The 12,763-nt window shown below is 38.6% G+C and overlaps 1 long non-coding RNA gene and 7 other non-coding genes across 8 annotated transcripts in view; 2 read left to right on the plus strand and 6 right to left on the minus strand.

The window, feature by feature from the left end:
• LOC143726135 (uncharacterized) overlaps positions 1 to 12,763 on the plus strand; it is a 390,493-nt gene that overhangs the window by 25,757 nt on the left and 351,973 nt on the right. The gene's annotated exons all lie outside the window — the stretch shown is intronic.
• Positions 1,684 to 1,802, minus strand: LOC143726239 (5S ribosomal RNA). The gene has a single exon (XR_013198492.1). It is a non-coding gene; the product is annotated as a 5S ribosomal RNA (ribosomal RNA).
• Positions 2,163 to 2,281, minus strand: LOC143726394 (5S ribosomal RNA). The gene has a single exon (XR_013198643.1). It is a non-coding gene; the product is annotated as a 5S ribosomal RNA (ribosomal RNA).
• trnar-acg (transfer RNA arginine (anticodon ACG)) lies at positions 5,261 to 5,333 on the minus strand. Its single transcript has one exon. It is a non-coding gene; the product is annotated as a tRNA-Arg (tRNA).
• trnae-cuc (transfer RNA glutamic acid (anticodon CUC)) lies at positions 5,493 to 5,564 on the plus strand. The gene has a single exon. It is a non-coding gene; the product is annotated as a tRNA-Glu (tRNA).
• Positions 5,824 to 5,910, minus strand: trnay-gua (transfer RNA tyrosine (anticodon GUA)). The gene is given in 2 exon segments: positions 5,824 to 5,859; positions 5,874 to 5,910. It is a non-coding gene; the product is annotated as a tRNA-Tyr (tRNA).
• trnar-acg (transfer RNA arginine (anticodon ACG)) lies at positions 6,504 to 6,576 on the minus strand. The gene has a single exon. It is a non-coding gene; the product is annotated as a tRNA-Arg (tRNA).
• On the minus strand, positions 9,123 to 9,194 carry trnae-uuc (transfer RNA glutamic acid (anticodon UUC)). Its single transcript has one exon. It is a non-coding gene; the product is annotated as a tRNA-Glu (tRNA).

A 12,763-nucleotide genomic window follows, 5' to 3' on the forward strand; every position in this document is an offset into this window, starting at 1 on the left:
TTTCCTTAAGTTCAAAAGTCCTCTCGCATTAAAAGCCACACAACTTAGTACCATTAAAAATAAAAAGAATAAATATCTAAAAACCATTATTCTTAGTCTTTCTCCTACAGTTCCTTTAACACCTCAAACCTGTTTAAACACTCCATTAGTCCTTTTTTCAACACTTTTTTCCTTGCAGTTTCTATATTTGGCTTTACCTTTAGCAATCTTCTTCGTCCTTGTCCCCTCTCCACTTTTTTCTTCTCGTCCTCCTCCATCCTTATTTCTCCTTCGCTGTCTGTTTCTTTGTCTTGTTCTTTTCCTTTTTGTCCATGATTTGAAGATATGTCCATTGGTGTCAACCCTAAAGTACTGTGGCCCTTCCGCTGTTTCCAGCTTTGTGCTATAAGGGAGTGATGCCACTTCTTTGGGGAACCTCACCTTCACAAACCTGGTGCCGTCTTCTACGTCAGTGCCCGGATAGCACCTTCTTTTGATTTTAGATATGGGGGAAACCCCCCATCCTTCCAATTTGTCCAAAATTTCATTATCCTCCAGGTAGACAGGCAGGTGCATGAATGAAACAACGTAATCTTTATTTTGCAGCTTCTTTACTTCACAGTCCACTCCCTTTATTGTCAATCCATCGATTAAAACGTCGCACATTTCTTCCTGTTCTAGTGTCAGTTCATATTCTTTGCCTTGCCTGGGTCTTAGAGCCAACACCTTTCCACTTCCAATTTGTTCCGAAATCGCTTTAATTATATCCTCCGCTCTCACTCCACTCACGTTCTCCGTACTTACGATCACTGTTGCCTCTTTTAAATATTTTCTTTCACCAAATCTTTTCCTTGCTTCTTGATCCTTTCCATTCCCAGTTCTTTGTCGATTCTCTAGTCCAGTGTCGTTTGCCATTCGTGTTCCTCCCGCCAGTCCAGTGTCGTTTGCCATTCGTGTTCCTCCCGCCAGTCCAGTGTCGTTTGCCATTCGTGTTCCTCCCGCCAGTCCAGTGTCGTTTGCCATTCGTGTTCCTCCTGCCAGTCCATTGTCAATTACCGTGCGTGTTCCTCCAACCAGTCCATGGTCGTTTGCCGTTAATCCGTCCATAATTGCAAAAAAAAATTAAAAACCACCCTCCAGTCAGCAAAAGCTGCTGTTAGGTGGTTTGAAAAGCAAAATAAAGCGAAAAAAAACTAACTAACTTAAAGTAACAAACTCGAAAAACAAAACACAAATAGAAAAACAAAAATGGGGGAGAGCCTTCCTCTCCAACTGCAGCCAACTCACTTCCTGGATATACCAACTAGATCGGGCGTGCCCAAGGTGGTATGGCCGTAAGCGAAAACTGCTGCCAAAATTGGGCTATTTAAAAGGTTAGACCATTAGTGAAGAAAACTAAGAAGAAGTTTTGAAAAAACTAAAACTCTTACATGCTTTCTGAAGAATCCCAGAGACTTTTTAAGGCTTTTTGAAGAAGCTCAGGGTCTCTTTTTTTTTCTTAAAAAAGCTTACAACACCTAGTATTCCCATGCGGCCTCCCATCCAAGTACTAACCAGGCCTTATTTAAAAGGTTAGACCATTAGTGAAGAAAACTAAGAAGAACTTTTGAAAAAACTCAAACTCTTTCATGCTTTCTGAAGTATCTCAGAGACTGTTTAAGGCTTTTTGAAGCTCAGGGACTCTTTTTTTTTTTTTTTTTTTAAAGCTTACAGCACCTGGTATTCCCAGGCGGTCTCCCATCCAAGTACTAACCAAGCCCGACCCTGCTTAGCTTCCGAGATCAGACGAGATCGGGCGTGCCCAAGGTGGTATGGCCGTAAGCGAAAACTGCTGCCAAAATTGGGCTATTTAAAAGGTTAGACCATTAGTGAAGAAAACTAAGAAGAACTTTTGAAAAAACTCAAACTCTTTCATGCTTTCTGAAGAATCTCAGAGACTTTTTAAGGCTTTTTGAAGCTCAGTGACTCTTTTTTTTTTTCTTAAAAAAGCTTACAACACCTAGTATTCCCATGCGGCCTCCCATCCAAGTACTAACAAGGCCTTATTTAAAAGGTTGGACCATTAGTGAAGAAAACTAAGAAGAACTTTTGAAAAAACTCAAACTCTTTCATGCTTTCTGAAGAATCTCAGAGACTGTTTAAGGCTTTTTGAAGCTCAGGCACTCTTTTTTTTTTTTTTTTAAAGCTCACAGCACCTGGTATTCCCAGGAGGTCTCCCATCCAAGTACTTACCAGGCCCGACCCTGCTTAGCTTCCAAGATCAGACGAGATCGGGCGTGCCCAAGGTGGTATGGCCGTAAGCGAAAACTGCTGCCAAAATTGGGCTATTTAAAAGGTTAGACCATTAGTGAAGAAAACTAAGAAGAAGTTTTGAAAAGATGGAGGCCTCACATGTTGGGGATCTCAATTCTCAATTCAAATCTTTAACGTCAATTTAAAAATTTTAATGTACAGGCTTTTTTGCATGATGTATATAATAGTGATTTACAGTTGGTTTCAATTATACCTGATGTGGTTGATGCTTGGGATTATTTCAAATCTATCTTTCTAGAAATTTGTGATAAACATGCTCCTTTACATAGATTTCGGGTGAGAGGTAGAAATAATCCTTGGTTCAATGAATCCGTCTCTAATCTTATTAAGCAAAGAAACTTGGCTTGGTCTAAAGCAAAGAGAAAAAAAATGGTGAGGAGGACTGGTCTCAATATAGATTATTACGAAATAAGTGTACAAAATTAATATAAAGTTCGAAGAGTTAGTATTATTTAAACCTGATTAATGATAACATGAATTGTCCTTCTAAATTTTGGAAATTAACGAAATCTTTTATAGGATCAAATACATCCACTAATCTTCCAAAAGTTTTAAAATTGAATCAAAGATTGATTACAGACAAGGCTGATATTGTTAATACGTTTAATAGTCATTTTATTTCAGCTGGTTTGATAACAGACAATTTGTTGGTCCTTGATGAACAGAGAACTGATGAGTTGACTAAATAGTGAATCAGATTTATTTTCTTTTGCCCCTGTATTGCCGTCCCAAGTTCATAAACTACTCCGAAATTTAGACTGTAAGAAATCAGGTGGGTCTGACCAAATTGAACCAATTTTTAAAAAATTGTCAGCAGATATTATTGCCGAACCTATTGCATCGATTTTTTATTTGAGTCTATCCACTAATGTAATTCCGCCATCTTGGATATCGGCTATGGTTATGCCTTTATTAAAAGGAGGCGATCCTTCCGATTTGAATAATTATCGTCCGATTTCTAAATTACCGGTTTTAGCAAAAGTTTTTGAATCTATTATAAATGATCAAATGAAAGAATATCTACTTAGTCATAATATTTTGAACGCATTTCAGTCAGGATTTAGAGCGGGCCATAGTACGATAACAGCTACTACATTAGTCACTAATGATTTAATTACTGCTCTCGATAATAGACAACATTGTGCGGCCTTATTTTTTGATTTGACAAAAGCGTTTGACTTAGTGGATCATGTTTTACTGTTACGGAGGCTTAAAAGTGTTGGCCTCGATAATTCGGCTGTGAGTTGGTTTAAAAATGATTTATCGGATAGAACTCAATGTGTTGCTGTAGATAATTACACCTCATCCATGGTAATAGTCAGGAAGGGTGTCCCGCAAGGTTCTTTATTGGCACCACTTCTTTTTTCTATTTTTATTAATGAATTGGGGCAGGGAATACAATCGGCAAAGCTACATTTTTATGCTGACGATACAATTATTTACTCCACTGCATCCTCTGTGTCTCAGGCTATTGAAATTCTTAAGGATTCTTTTTATACTTTTCAGCTTACTTTGTTGAAACTAAAATTAGTTTTAAATGTAAATAAAACGAAGTATATTCTTTTTACACGTAGCCGTTCTATGTCTACTGTTATGCCTATTCTGACTATTGAGGGTTTACATATAGAAAGAGTACCAACTTATAAATATTTAGGAATATGGCTCCATGAGAAGTTAGCCTTTGATGTTCACATTAATTACTTGGTGAAAAGGCTTAAACCAAGACTGGGTTTTCTTTTTCGGGAAAAAAAATGTTTTTCCTTTATAGCTAGAAAGAGAATAATACAGAGTACTATTTTACCTATTTTAGACTATGGTGATGTTGTTTACATGCATGCGTCTACATATTTATTGAAAAGGCTGGATGGCGTTTATCATGCTGCACTGCGTTTTATAACAAATTCTTGTTCACGTACTCATCATTGTTTGCTGCACAACTATTTGGGTTGGTCCTCTTTATATCAAAGAAGGAAATCCCATATGTTAGAATTTATTGTAAAGACATTGATGGGTAGACTTCCAAATTACATTACTAGTCTTCTATGTTTATGCAGAAAGAACTATAGCACTAGATCATCTAATGGGATTAAATTAGTAGTACCTAGGGTACATTCAGAGCATGGTAAATCATCTTTCTCCTACTATGCTCCATGGCTGTGGAATGAATTTCAAGCTACTGTCCAGGAAGCTTTTGCCCACCACCGGCGGTCGTGATTGTAAAATGGCGAACTACGAACTCAAGCGCTGACGCCCTCGTCGAGAAGCAGGGCCAAGGAAATGTTTATGTTTGAAAAAGAACTCCTTCGAACCAGAGTAGAACCAGCGACCTAAGGATTGCCAACTAGAGTCCTCTGCTCATCCAGCTGAGCTATAGAGCACACTGATTGGGGACAGAACCTCAACATATCAGGTTGCTGAATCTCCGCCACTGGCTAAAACTGCTACAGTCATACATGCTGGTTGTTTCAATTAAGTGATGCAAAGACAACCCGATCTTCCCATACCGGGAGTCGAAACCGGGCCGCCTGGGTGAAAACCAGGAAGCCTGACCGCTAGACCATATGGGATCTTCCTTCTGCCTGGAGCAGACCCTTTTACTTTTAGTGTGTGACCGTCCCCTTTAAGAACATGGGAATGATCCGAAGGGATTGTTTACTGAATTCAATTTCATCAGGCTCAACAGAGGGAGCTCTCATTTGCCTCACGAGGGGTTCAGTTTCCTCCCATTCTTGCGATGGTATAATAGACACTACAAACTGGTCGTAAAGCAAGGTCCTTGTGACAGTACTCATGCAATGCATTTTAAAAGACGCATAGTATTGTATGGTAACCGTTATCCTACTGACAAAGCAGCCTATTGTTGGACTGTCAATTTTTAATATTTCTCAACCAATCCAATAATAATAATAACAAAAACTATGGGATAATAAAACGGCTAAGGGCTGACAGTATAGTATAAAAGGCAGAGCGAGCCAGCCAGGAGTCGAACCTAGAATCTTCTGATCCGTAGTCAGACGCGTTATCCATTGCGCCACTGGCCCACTAATCAGGTGTCCGTGAGCTTACACGCCACCTTACACGTCAGTTTGCCAGGGTCAGTGACGTCTCCTCTGCTGGAGGAAAATACAAGTATTAGTGGTCTTGCTGCAAAATCTGGTAGAGGCAACAGGCAGGCTTGAGGGCAAGTCATCAGCATACCTTCCCTGGTGGTCTAGTGGTTAGGATTCGGCGCTCTCACCGCCGCGGCCCCGGTTCGATTCCCGGTCAGGGAATGAGCTATTGCCCACCACCGGCGGTCGTGATTGTAAAATGATGAACTACGAACTCAAGCGCTGATGCCCTCGTCGAGAAGCAGGGCCAAGGAAATGTTTATGTGTGAAAAAGAACTCCTTCGAGCCGGAGTTGAACCAGCGACCTAAGCTTTTGCCCACCACCGGCGGTCGTGATTGTAAAATGGCGAACTACGAACTCAAGCGCTGACGCCCTCGTCGAGAAGCAGGGCCAAGGAAATGTTTATGTGTGAAAAAGAACTCCTTCGAGCCGGAGTTGAACCAGCGACCTAAGGATTGCCAACTTGCCACCTACAGTCCTCCGCTCTTCCAGCTGAGCTATCGAAGGCACACTGATTCGGGACAGAACATCAACATATCAGGTTGCTGAATCTCCGCCCCTGGCTAAAACTACTACAGACATAAATGCTGGTTGTTTCGATTAAGTGATGCAAAGACAACCCGATATTCCCATACTGGGAGTCGAACCCGTGCCGCTTGGGTGAAAACCAGGAATCCTGACCGCTAGACCATATGGGATCTTCCTTCTGCCTGGAGCAGTCCCTTTTACTTTTAGTGTGTGACCGTCCCCTTTAAGAACATGGGAATGATCCGAAGGGATTGTTTACTGAATTCAATTTCATCAGGCTCAACAGAGGGAGCTCTCATTTGCCTCACGAGGGGGTTCAGTTTCCTCCCATTCTTGCGATGGTATAATAGACACTACAAACTGGTCGTAAAGCAAGGTCCTTGTGACAGTACTCATGCAATGCATTTTAAAAGACGCATAGTATTGTATGGTAACCGTTATCCTACTGACAAAGCAGCCTATTGTTGGACTGTCAATTTTTAATATTTCTCAACCAATCCAATAATAATAATAACAAAAACTATGGGATAATAAAACGGCTAAGGGCTGACAGCATAGTATAAAAGGCAGAGCGAGCCAGCCAGGAGTCGAACCTAGAATCTTCTGATCCGTAGTCAGATGCGTTATCCATTGCGCCACTGGCCCACTAATAAGGTGTCCGTGAGCTTACACGCCACCTGTTGGTGTTCGACTGGGCAGAGGCCTGTGATGACATCTACTTTTTCTCATGCTATTAACAGACCTGGAGCCAACATCAGGAAGGGGTCAGATGAGGGGCCTGCTACAAAAACCTTCAAGATGGAGGCCTCACATGTTGGGGATCTCAATTCTCAATTCAAATCTTAAATGTCAATTTAAAAATTTTAATGTACAGGCTTTTTTGCATGATGTATATAATAGTGATTTACAGTTGATTTCAATTATACCTGATGTGGTTGATGATTATTTCAAATCTATCTTTCTAGAAATTTGTGATAAACATGCTCCTTTACGTAGATTTCGGGTGAGAGGTAGAAATAAACCTTGGTTCAATGAATCCGTCTCTAATCTTATTAAGCAAAGAAAACATGGCTTGGTCTAAAGCAAAGAAAACAAATGGTGAGGAGGACTGGTTTCAATATAGATTATTACGAAATAAGTGTACAAAATTAATATAAAGTTCGAAGAGTCAGTATTATTTAAACCTGATTAATGATAACATGAATTGTCCTTCTAAATTTTGGAAATTAACGAAATCTTTTATAGGATCAAATACATCCACTAATCTTCCAAAAGTTTTAAAATTGAATCAAAGATTGATTACAGACAAGGCTGATATTGTTAATACGTTTAATAGTCATTTTATTTCAGCTGGTTTGATAACAGACAATTCGTTGGTCCTTGATGAACAGAGAACTGATGAGTTGACTAATAGTGAATCAGATTTATTTTCTTTTGAAATTTAGACTGTAAGAAATCAGGTGGATCTGACCAAATTGAACCAATTTTTTAAAAATTGTCAGCAGATATTATTGCCGAACCTATTGCATCGATTTTTAATTTGAGTCTATCCACTAATGTAATTCCGCCATCTTGGAAATCGGCTATGGTTATGCCTTTATTAAAAGGAGGCGATCCTTCCGATTTGAATAATTATCGTCCGATTTCTAAATTACCGGTTTTAGCAAAAGTTTTTGAATCTATTATAAATGATCAAATGAAAGAATATCTACTTAGTCATAATATTTTGAACGCATTTCAGTCAGGATTTAGAGCGGGCCATAGTACGATAACAGCTACTACATTAGTCACTAATGATTTAATTACTGCTCTCAATAATAGACAACATTGTGCGGCCTTATTTTTTGATTTGACAAAAGCGTTTGACTTAGTGGATCATGTTTTACTGTTACGGAGGCTTAAAAGTGTTGGCCTCGATAATTCGGCTGTGAGTTGGTTTAAAAATTATTTATCGGATAGAACTCAATGTGTTGCTGTAGATAATAACACCTCATCCATGGTAATAGTCAGGAAGGGTGTCCCGCAAGGTTCTTTATTGGCACCACTTCTTTTTTCTATTTTTATAAATGAATTGGGGCAGGGAATACAATCGGCAAAGCTACATTTTTATGCTGACGATACAATTATTTACTCCACTGCATCCTCTGTGTCTCAGGCTATTGAAATTCTTAAGGATTCTTTTTATACTTTTCAGCTTACTTTGTTGAAACTAAAATTAGTTTTAAATGTAAATAAAACGAAGTATATTCTTTTTACACGTAGCCGTTCTATGTCTACTGTTATGCCTATTCTGACTATTGAGGGTTTACATATAGAAAGAGTACCAACTTTTAAATATTTAGGAATATGGCTCCATGAGAAGTTAGCCTTTGATGTTCACATTAATTACTTGGTGAAAAGGCTCAAACCAAGACTGGGTTTTCTTTTTCGGGAAAAAAAATGTTTTTCCTTTATAGCTAGAAAGAGAATAATACAGAGTACTATTTTACCTATTTTAGACTATGGTGATGTTGTTTACATGCATGCGTCTACATATTTATTGAAAAGGCTGGATGGCGTTTATCATGCTGCACTGCGTTTTATAACAAATTCTTGTTCACGTACTCATCATTGTTTGCTGCACAACTATTTGGGTTGGTCCTCTTTATATCAAAGAAGGAAATCCCATATGTTAGAATTTATTGTAAAGACATTGATGGGTAGACTTCCAAATTACATTACTAGTCTTCTATGTTTATGCAGAAAGAACTATAGCACTAGATCATCTAATGGGATTAAATTAGTAGTACCTAGGGTACATTCAGAGCATGGTAAATCATCTTTCTCCTACTATGCTCCATGGCTGTGGAATGAATTTCAAGCTACTGTCCAGGAAGCTTTTGCCCACCACCGGCGGTCGTGATTGTAAAATGGCGAACTACGAACTCAAGCGCTGACGCCCTCGTCGAGAAGCAGGGCCAAGGAAATGTTTATGTTTGAAAAAGAACTCCTTCGAACCAGAGTAGAACCAGCGACCTAAGGATTGCCAACTTGCCACCTAGAGTCCTCCGCTCATCCAGCTGAGCTATAGAGCACACTGATTGGGGACAGAACCTCAACATATCAGGTTGCTGAATCTCCGCCACTGGCTAAAACTGCTACAGTCATACATGCTGGTTGTTTCAATTAAGTGATGCAAAGACAACCCGATCTTCCCATACCGGGAGTCGAACCCGGGCCGCCTGGGTGAAAACCAGGAAGCCTGACCGCTAGACCATATGGGATCTTCCTTCTGCCTGGAGCAGACCCTTTTACTTTTAGTGTGTGACCGTCCCCTTTAAGAACATGGGAATGATCCGAAGGGATTGTTTACTGAATTTAATTTCATCAGGCTCAACAGAGGGAGCTCTCATTTGCCTCACGAGGGGTTCAGTTTCCTCCCATTCTTGCGATGGTATAATAGACACTACAAACTGGTCGTAAAGCAAGGTCCTTGTGACAGTACTCATGCAATGCATTTTAAAAGACGCATAGTATTGTATGGTAACCGTTATCCTACTGACAAAGCAGCCTATTGTTGGACTGTCAATTTTTAATATTTCTCAACCAATCCAATAATAATAATAACAAAAACTATGGGATAATAAAACGGCTAAGGGCTGACAGCATAGTATAAGAGGCAGAGCGAGCCAGCCAGGAGTCGAACCTAGAATCTTCTGATCCGTAGTCAGACGCTTTATCCATTGCGCCACTGGCCCACTGATCAGGTGTCCGTGAGCTTACACGCCACGTGTTGGTGTTCGACTGGGCAGAGGCCTGTGATGACATCTACTTTTTCTCATGCTATTAACAGACCTGGAGCCAACATCAGGAAGGGGTCAGATGAGGGGCCTGCTACAAAAACCTTCAAGATGGAGGCCTCACATGTTGGGGATCTCAATTCTCAATTCAAATCTTAAACGTCAATTTAAAAATTTTAATGTACAGGCTTTTTTGCATGATGTATATAATAGTGATTTACAGTTGGTTTCAATTATACCTGATGTGGTTGATGCTTGGGATTATTTCAAATCTATCTTTCTAGAAATTTGTGATAAACATGCTCCTTTACATAGATTTCGGGTGAGAGGTAGAAATAATCCTTGGTTCAATGAATCCGTCTCTAATCTTATTAAGCAAAGAAACGTGGCTTGGTCTAAAGCAAAGAAAACAAATGGTGAGGAGGACTGGTCTCAATATAGATTATTACGAAATAAGTGTACAAAATTAATATAAAGTTCGAAGAGTCAGTATTATTTAAACCTGATTAATGATAACATGAATTGTCCTTCTAAATTTTGGAAATTAACGAAATCTTTTATAGGATCAAATACATCCACTAATCTTCCAAAAGTTTTAAAATTGAATCAAAGATTGATTACAGACAAGGCTGATATTGTTAATACGTTTAATAGTCATTTTATTTCAGCTGGTTTGATAACAGACAATTCGTTGGTCCTTGATGAACAGAGAACTGATGAGTTGACTAATAGTGAATCAGATTTATTTTCTTTTGCCCCTGTATTGCCGTCCCAAGTTCATAAACTACTCCGAAATTTAGACTGTAAGAAATCAGGTGGGTCTGACCAAATTGAACCATTTTTTTAAAAATTGTCAGCAGATATTATTGCCGAACCTATTGCATCGATTTTTAATTTGAGTCTATCCACTAATGTAATTCCGCCATCTTGGAAATCGGCTATGGTTATGCCTTTATTAAAAGGAGGCGATCCTTCCGATTTGAATAATTATCGCCCGATTTCTAAATTACCGGTTTTAGCAAAAGTTTTTGAATCTATTATAAATGATCAAATGAAAGAATATCTACTTAGTCATAATATTTTGAACGCATTTCAGTCAGGATTTAGAGCGGGCCATAGTACAATAACAGCTACTACATTAGTCACTAATGATTTAATTACTGCTCTCGATAATAGACAACATTGTGCGGCCTTATTTTTTGATTTGACAAAAGCGTTTGACTTAGTGGATCATGTTTTACTGTTACGGAGGCTTAAAAGTGTTGGCCTCGATAATTCGGCTGTGAGTTGGTTTAAAAATTATTTATCGGATAGAACTCAATGTGTTGCTGTAGATAATTACACCTCATCCATGGTTATAGTCAGGAAGGGTGTCAAGTGCAGCAGTGACAACAGAATCAAAGAACAGGTAACAGAGAAAATTACTCACTGCTCTTGACTAAAGAACGCTTGTAGCTTTAATAAGGGATTCATCTATATTTAATTTATTATTTATGCAGTGAAGACTGTAAAGTGTTTGATAACTTCATTCAAGTAGCAGTATTGGTATCATTGATACTGGGCTTCATTCATAAAAAAGATGCCATTAAACAATTATTTAAAATATACTTCTTTATGTTGTTTATACATTAATTTGGAGATTAACTGTGAAATTATTACATTATAAAATATATAAAAAACAAGCTATCTTGTGCAATTATAACAAAATTAGCCCAATATAAAAACACAAATAGGCCTACACTGAGTGAGCAAACATTTTGGTGAGATTTGCAATGGTAATTGAGCAATGTTTTGCTGAATTATGAATAAAAGCCTTAATTAAATATGTCATCATGTAAAGTGATCGCTGGAGAAGAAATTAATGATTTCCTAGACTTTAAATGGATGGACAAAAAAATTGATAATATTAAAAAATATCTATATGACAGTACTACGGCAGTTATTCCCTGTGGTATTGAAAATCAATACATTTCAAGGTATAGTATCAAAGTAGTATCGTGACAACACTAGTGTAGGGTGCCACAAATTTTTTAACATTTTCAAAGGGTGCCTCGACTGAAAAAAGTTTGGGAAACACTGGTTTACATGCATGCGTCTACATATTTATTGAAAAGGCTGGATGGCGTTTATCATGCTGCACTGCGTTTTATAACAAATTCTTGTTCACATACTCATCATTGTTTGCTGCACAACTATTTGGGTTGGTCCTCTTTATATCAAAGAAGGAAATCCCATATGTTAGAATTTATTGTAAAGACATTGATGGGTAGACTTCCAAATTACATTACTAGTCTTCTATGTTTATGTAGAAAGAACTACAGCACTAGATCATCTAATGGGATTAAATTAGTAGTACCTAGGGTACATTCAGAGCATGGTAAATCATCTTTCTCCTACTATGCTCCATGGCTGTGGAATGAATTTCAAGCTACTGTCCCTCCTGAAACAATTCATCCTTTGCATGTATTTAAAAGTTTACTGCAGTATACAATGATTGAATCATGCTGTTGTTTTACTTGATTTATGATGAATGTTGTGCTCTGACTTTATGGAATGTTTTATATGTGTTGTGTGTTTGTGTGTGATTTGTAGTGTGGCCATCTTGGCCAGGACTCCCTGGAAGAAGAGATTTCTTTTAATCTCAATGGGACCTTCCTGGAAAAATAAAGGAAATAAAATAAAATAAATGTTAAGTTGTGGTGTTGTTAGGATATTACTACAGAGCCTGTGACAGTTTCTCAGTGGAAGAACTGGGATCCAGGCCCACAGACGTCTGCAAAAAACTGCTTTAAAAACCTTTGAGATGCAGGCCTCACATGTTGGGGATCTTATTGTTTTTGTTTTCATGGCAAGTTGTGGTGTTGTTAGGATATTCCTCCAGAGCCTGTGACAGTTTCTCAGCGGAAAAACTGGGAACTGGGATCCAGGGCCAGAGACGTCTGCAAAAAACTGCTAGAAAAAACCTTAGAGATGGAGGTCTCACATGTTGGGGATCTCAATTTTTTTGTTTTTATGGCAAGTTGTGGTGTTATTAGGATATTCCCTCAGAATCT

The sequence above is a fragment of the Siphateles boraxobius genome, unplaced genomic scaffold (genome assembly GCF_051911475.1).
Source record: "Siphateles boraxobius isolate OS27281-9 unplaced genomic scaffold, OSU_SipBor_1 77, whole genome shotgun sequence".
NCBI classification, from domain to species: Eukaryota; Metazoa; Chordata; class Actinopteri; order Cypriniformes; family Leuciscidae; genus Siphateles; species Siphateles boraxobius.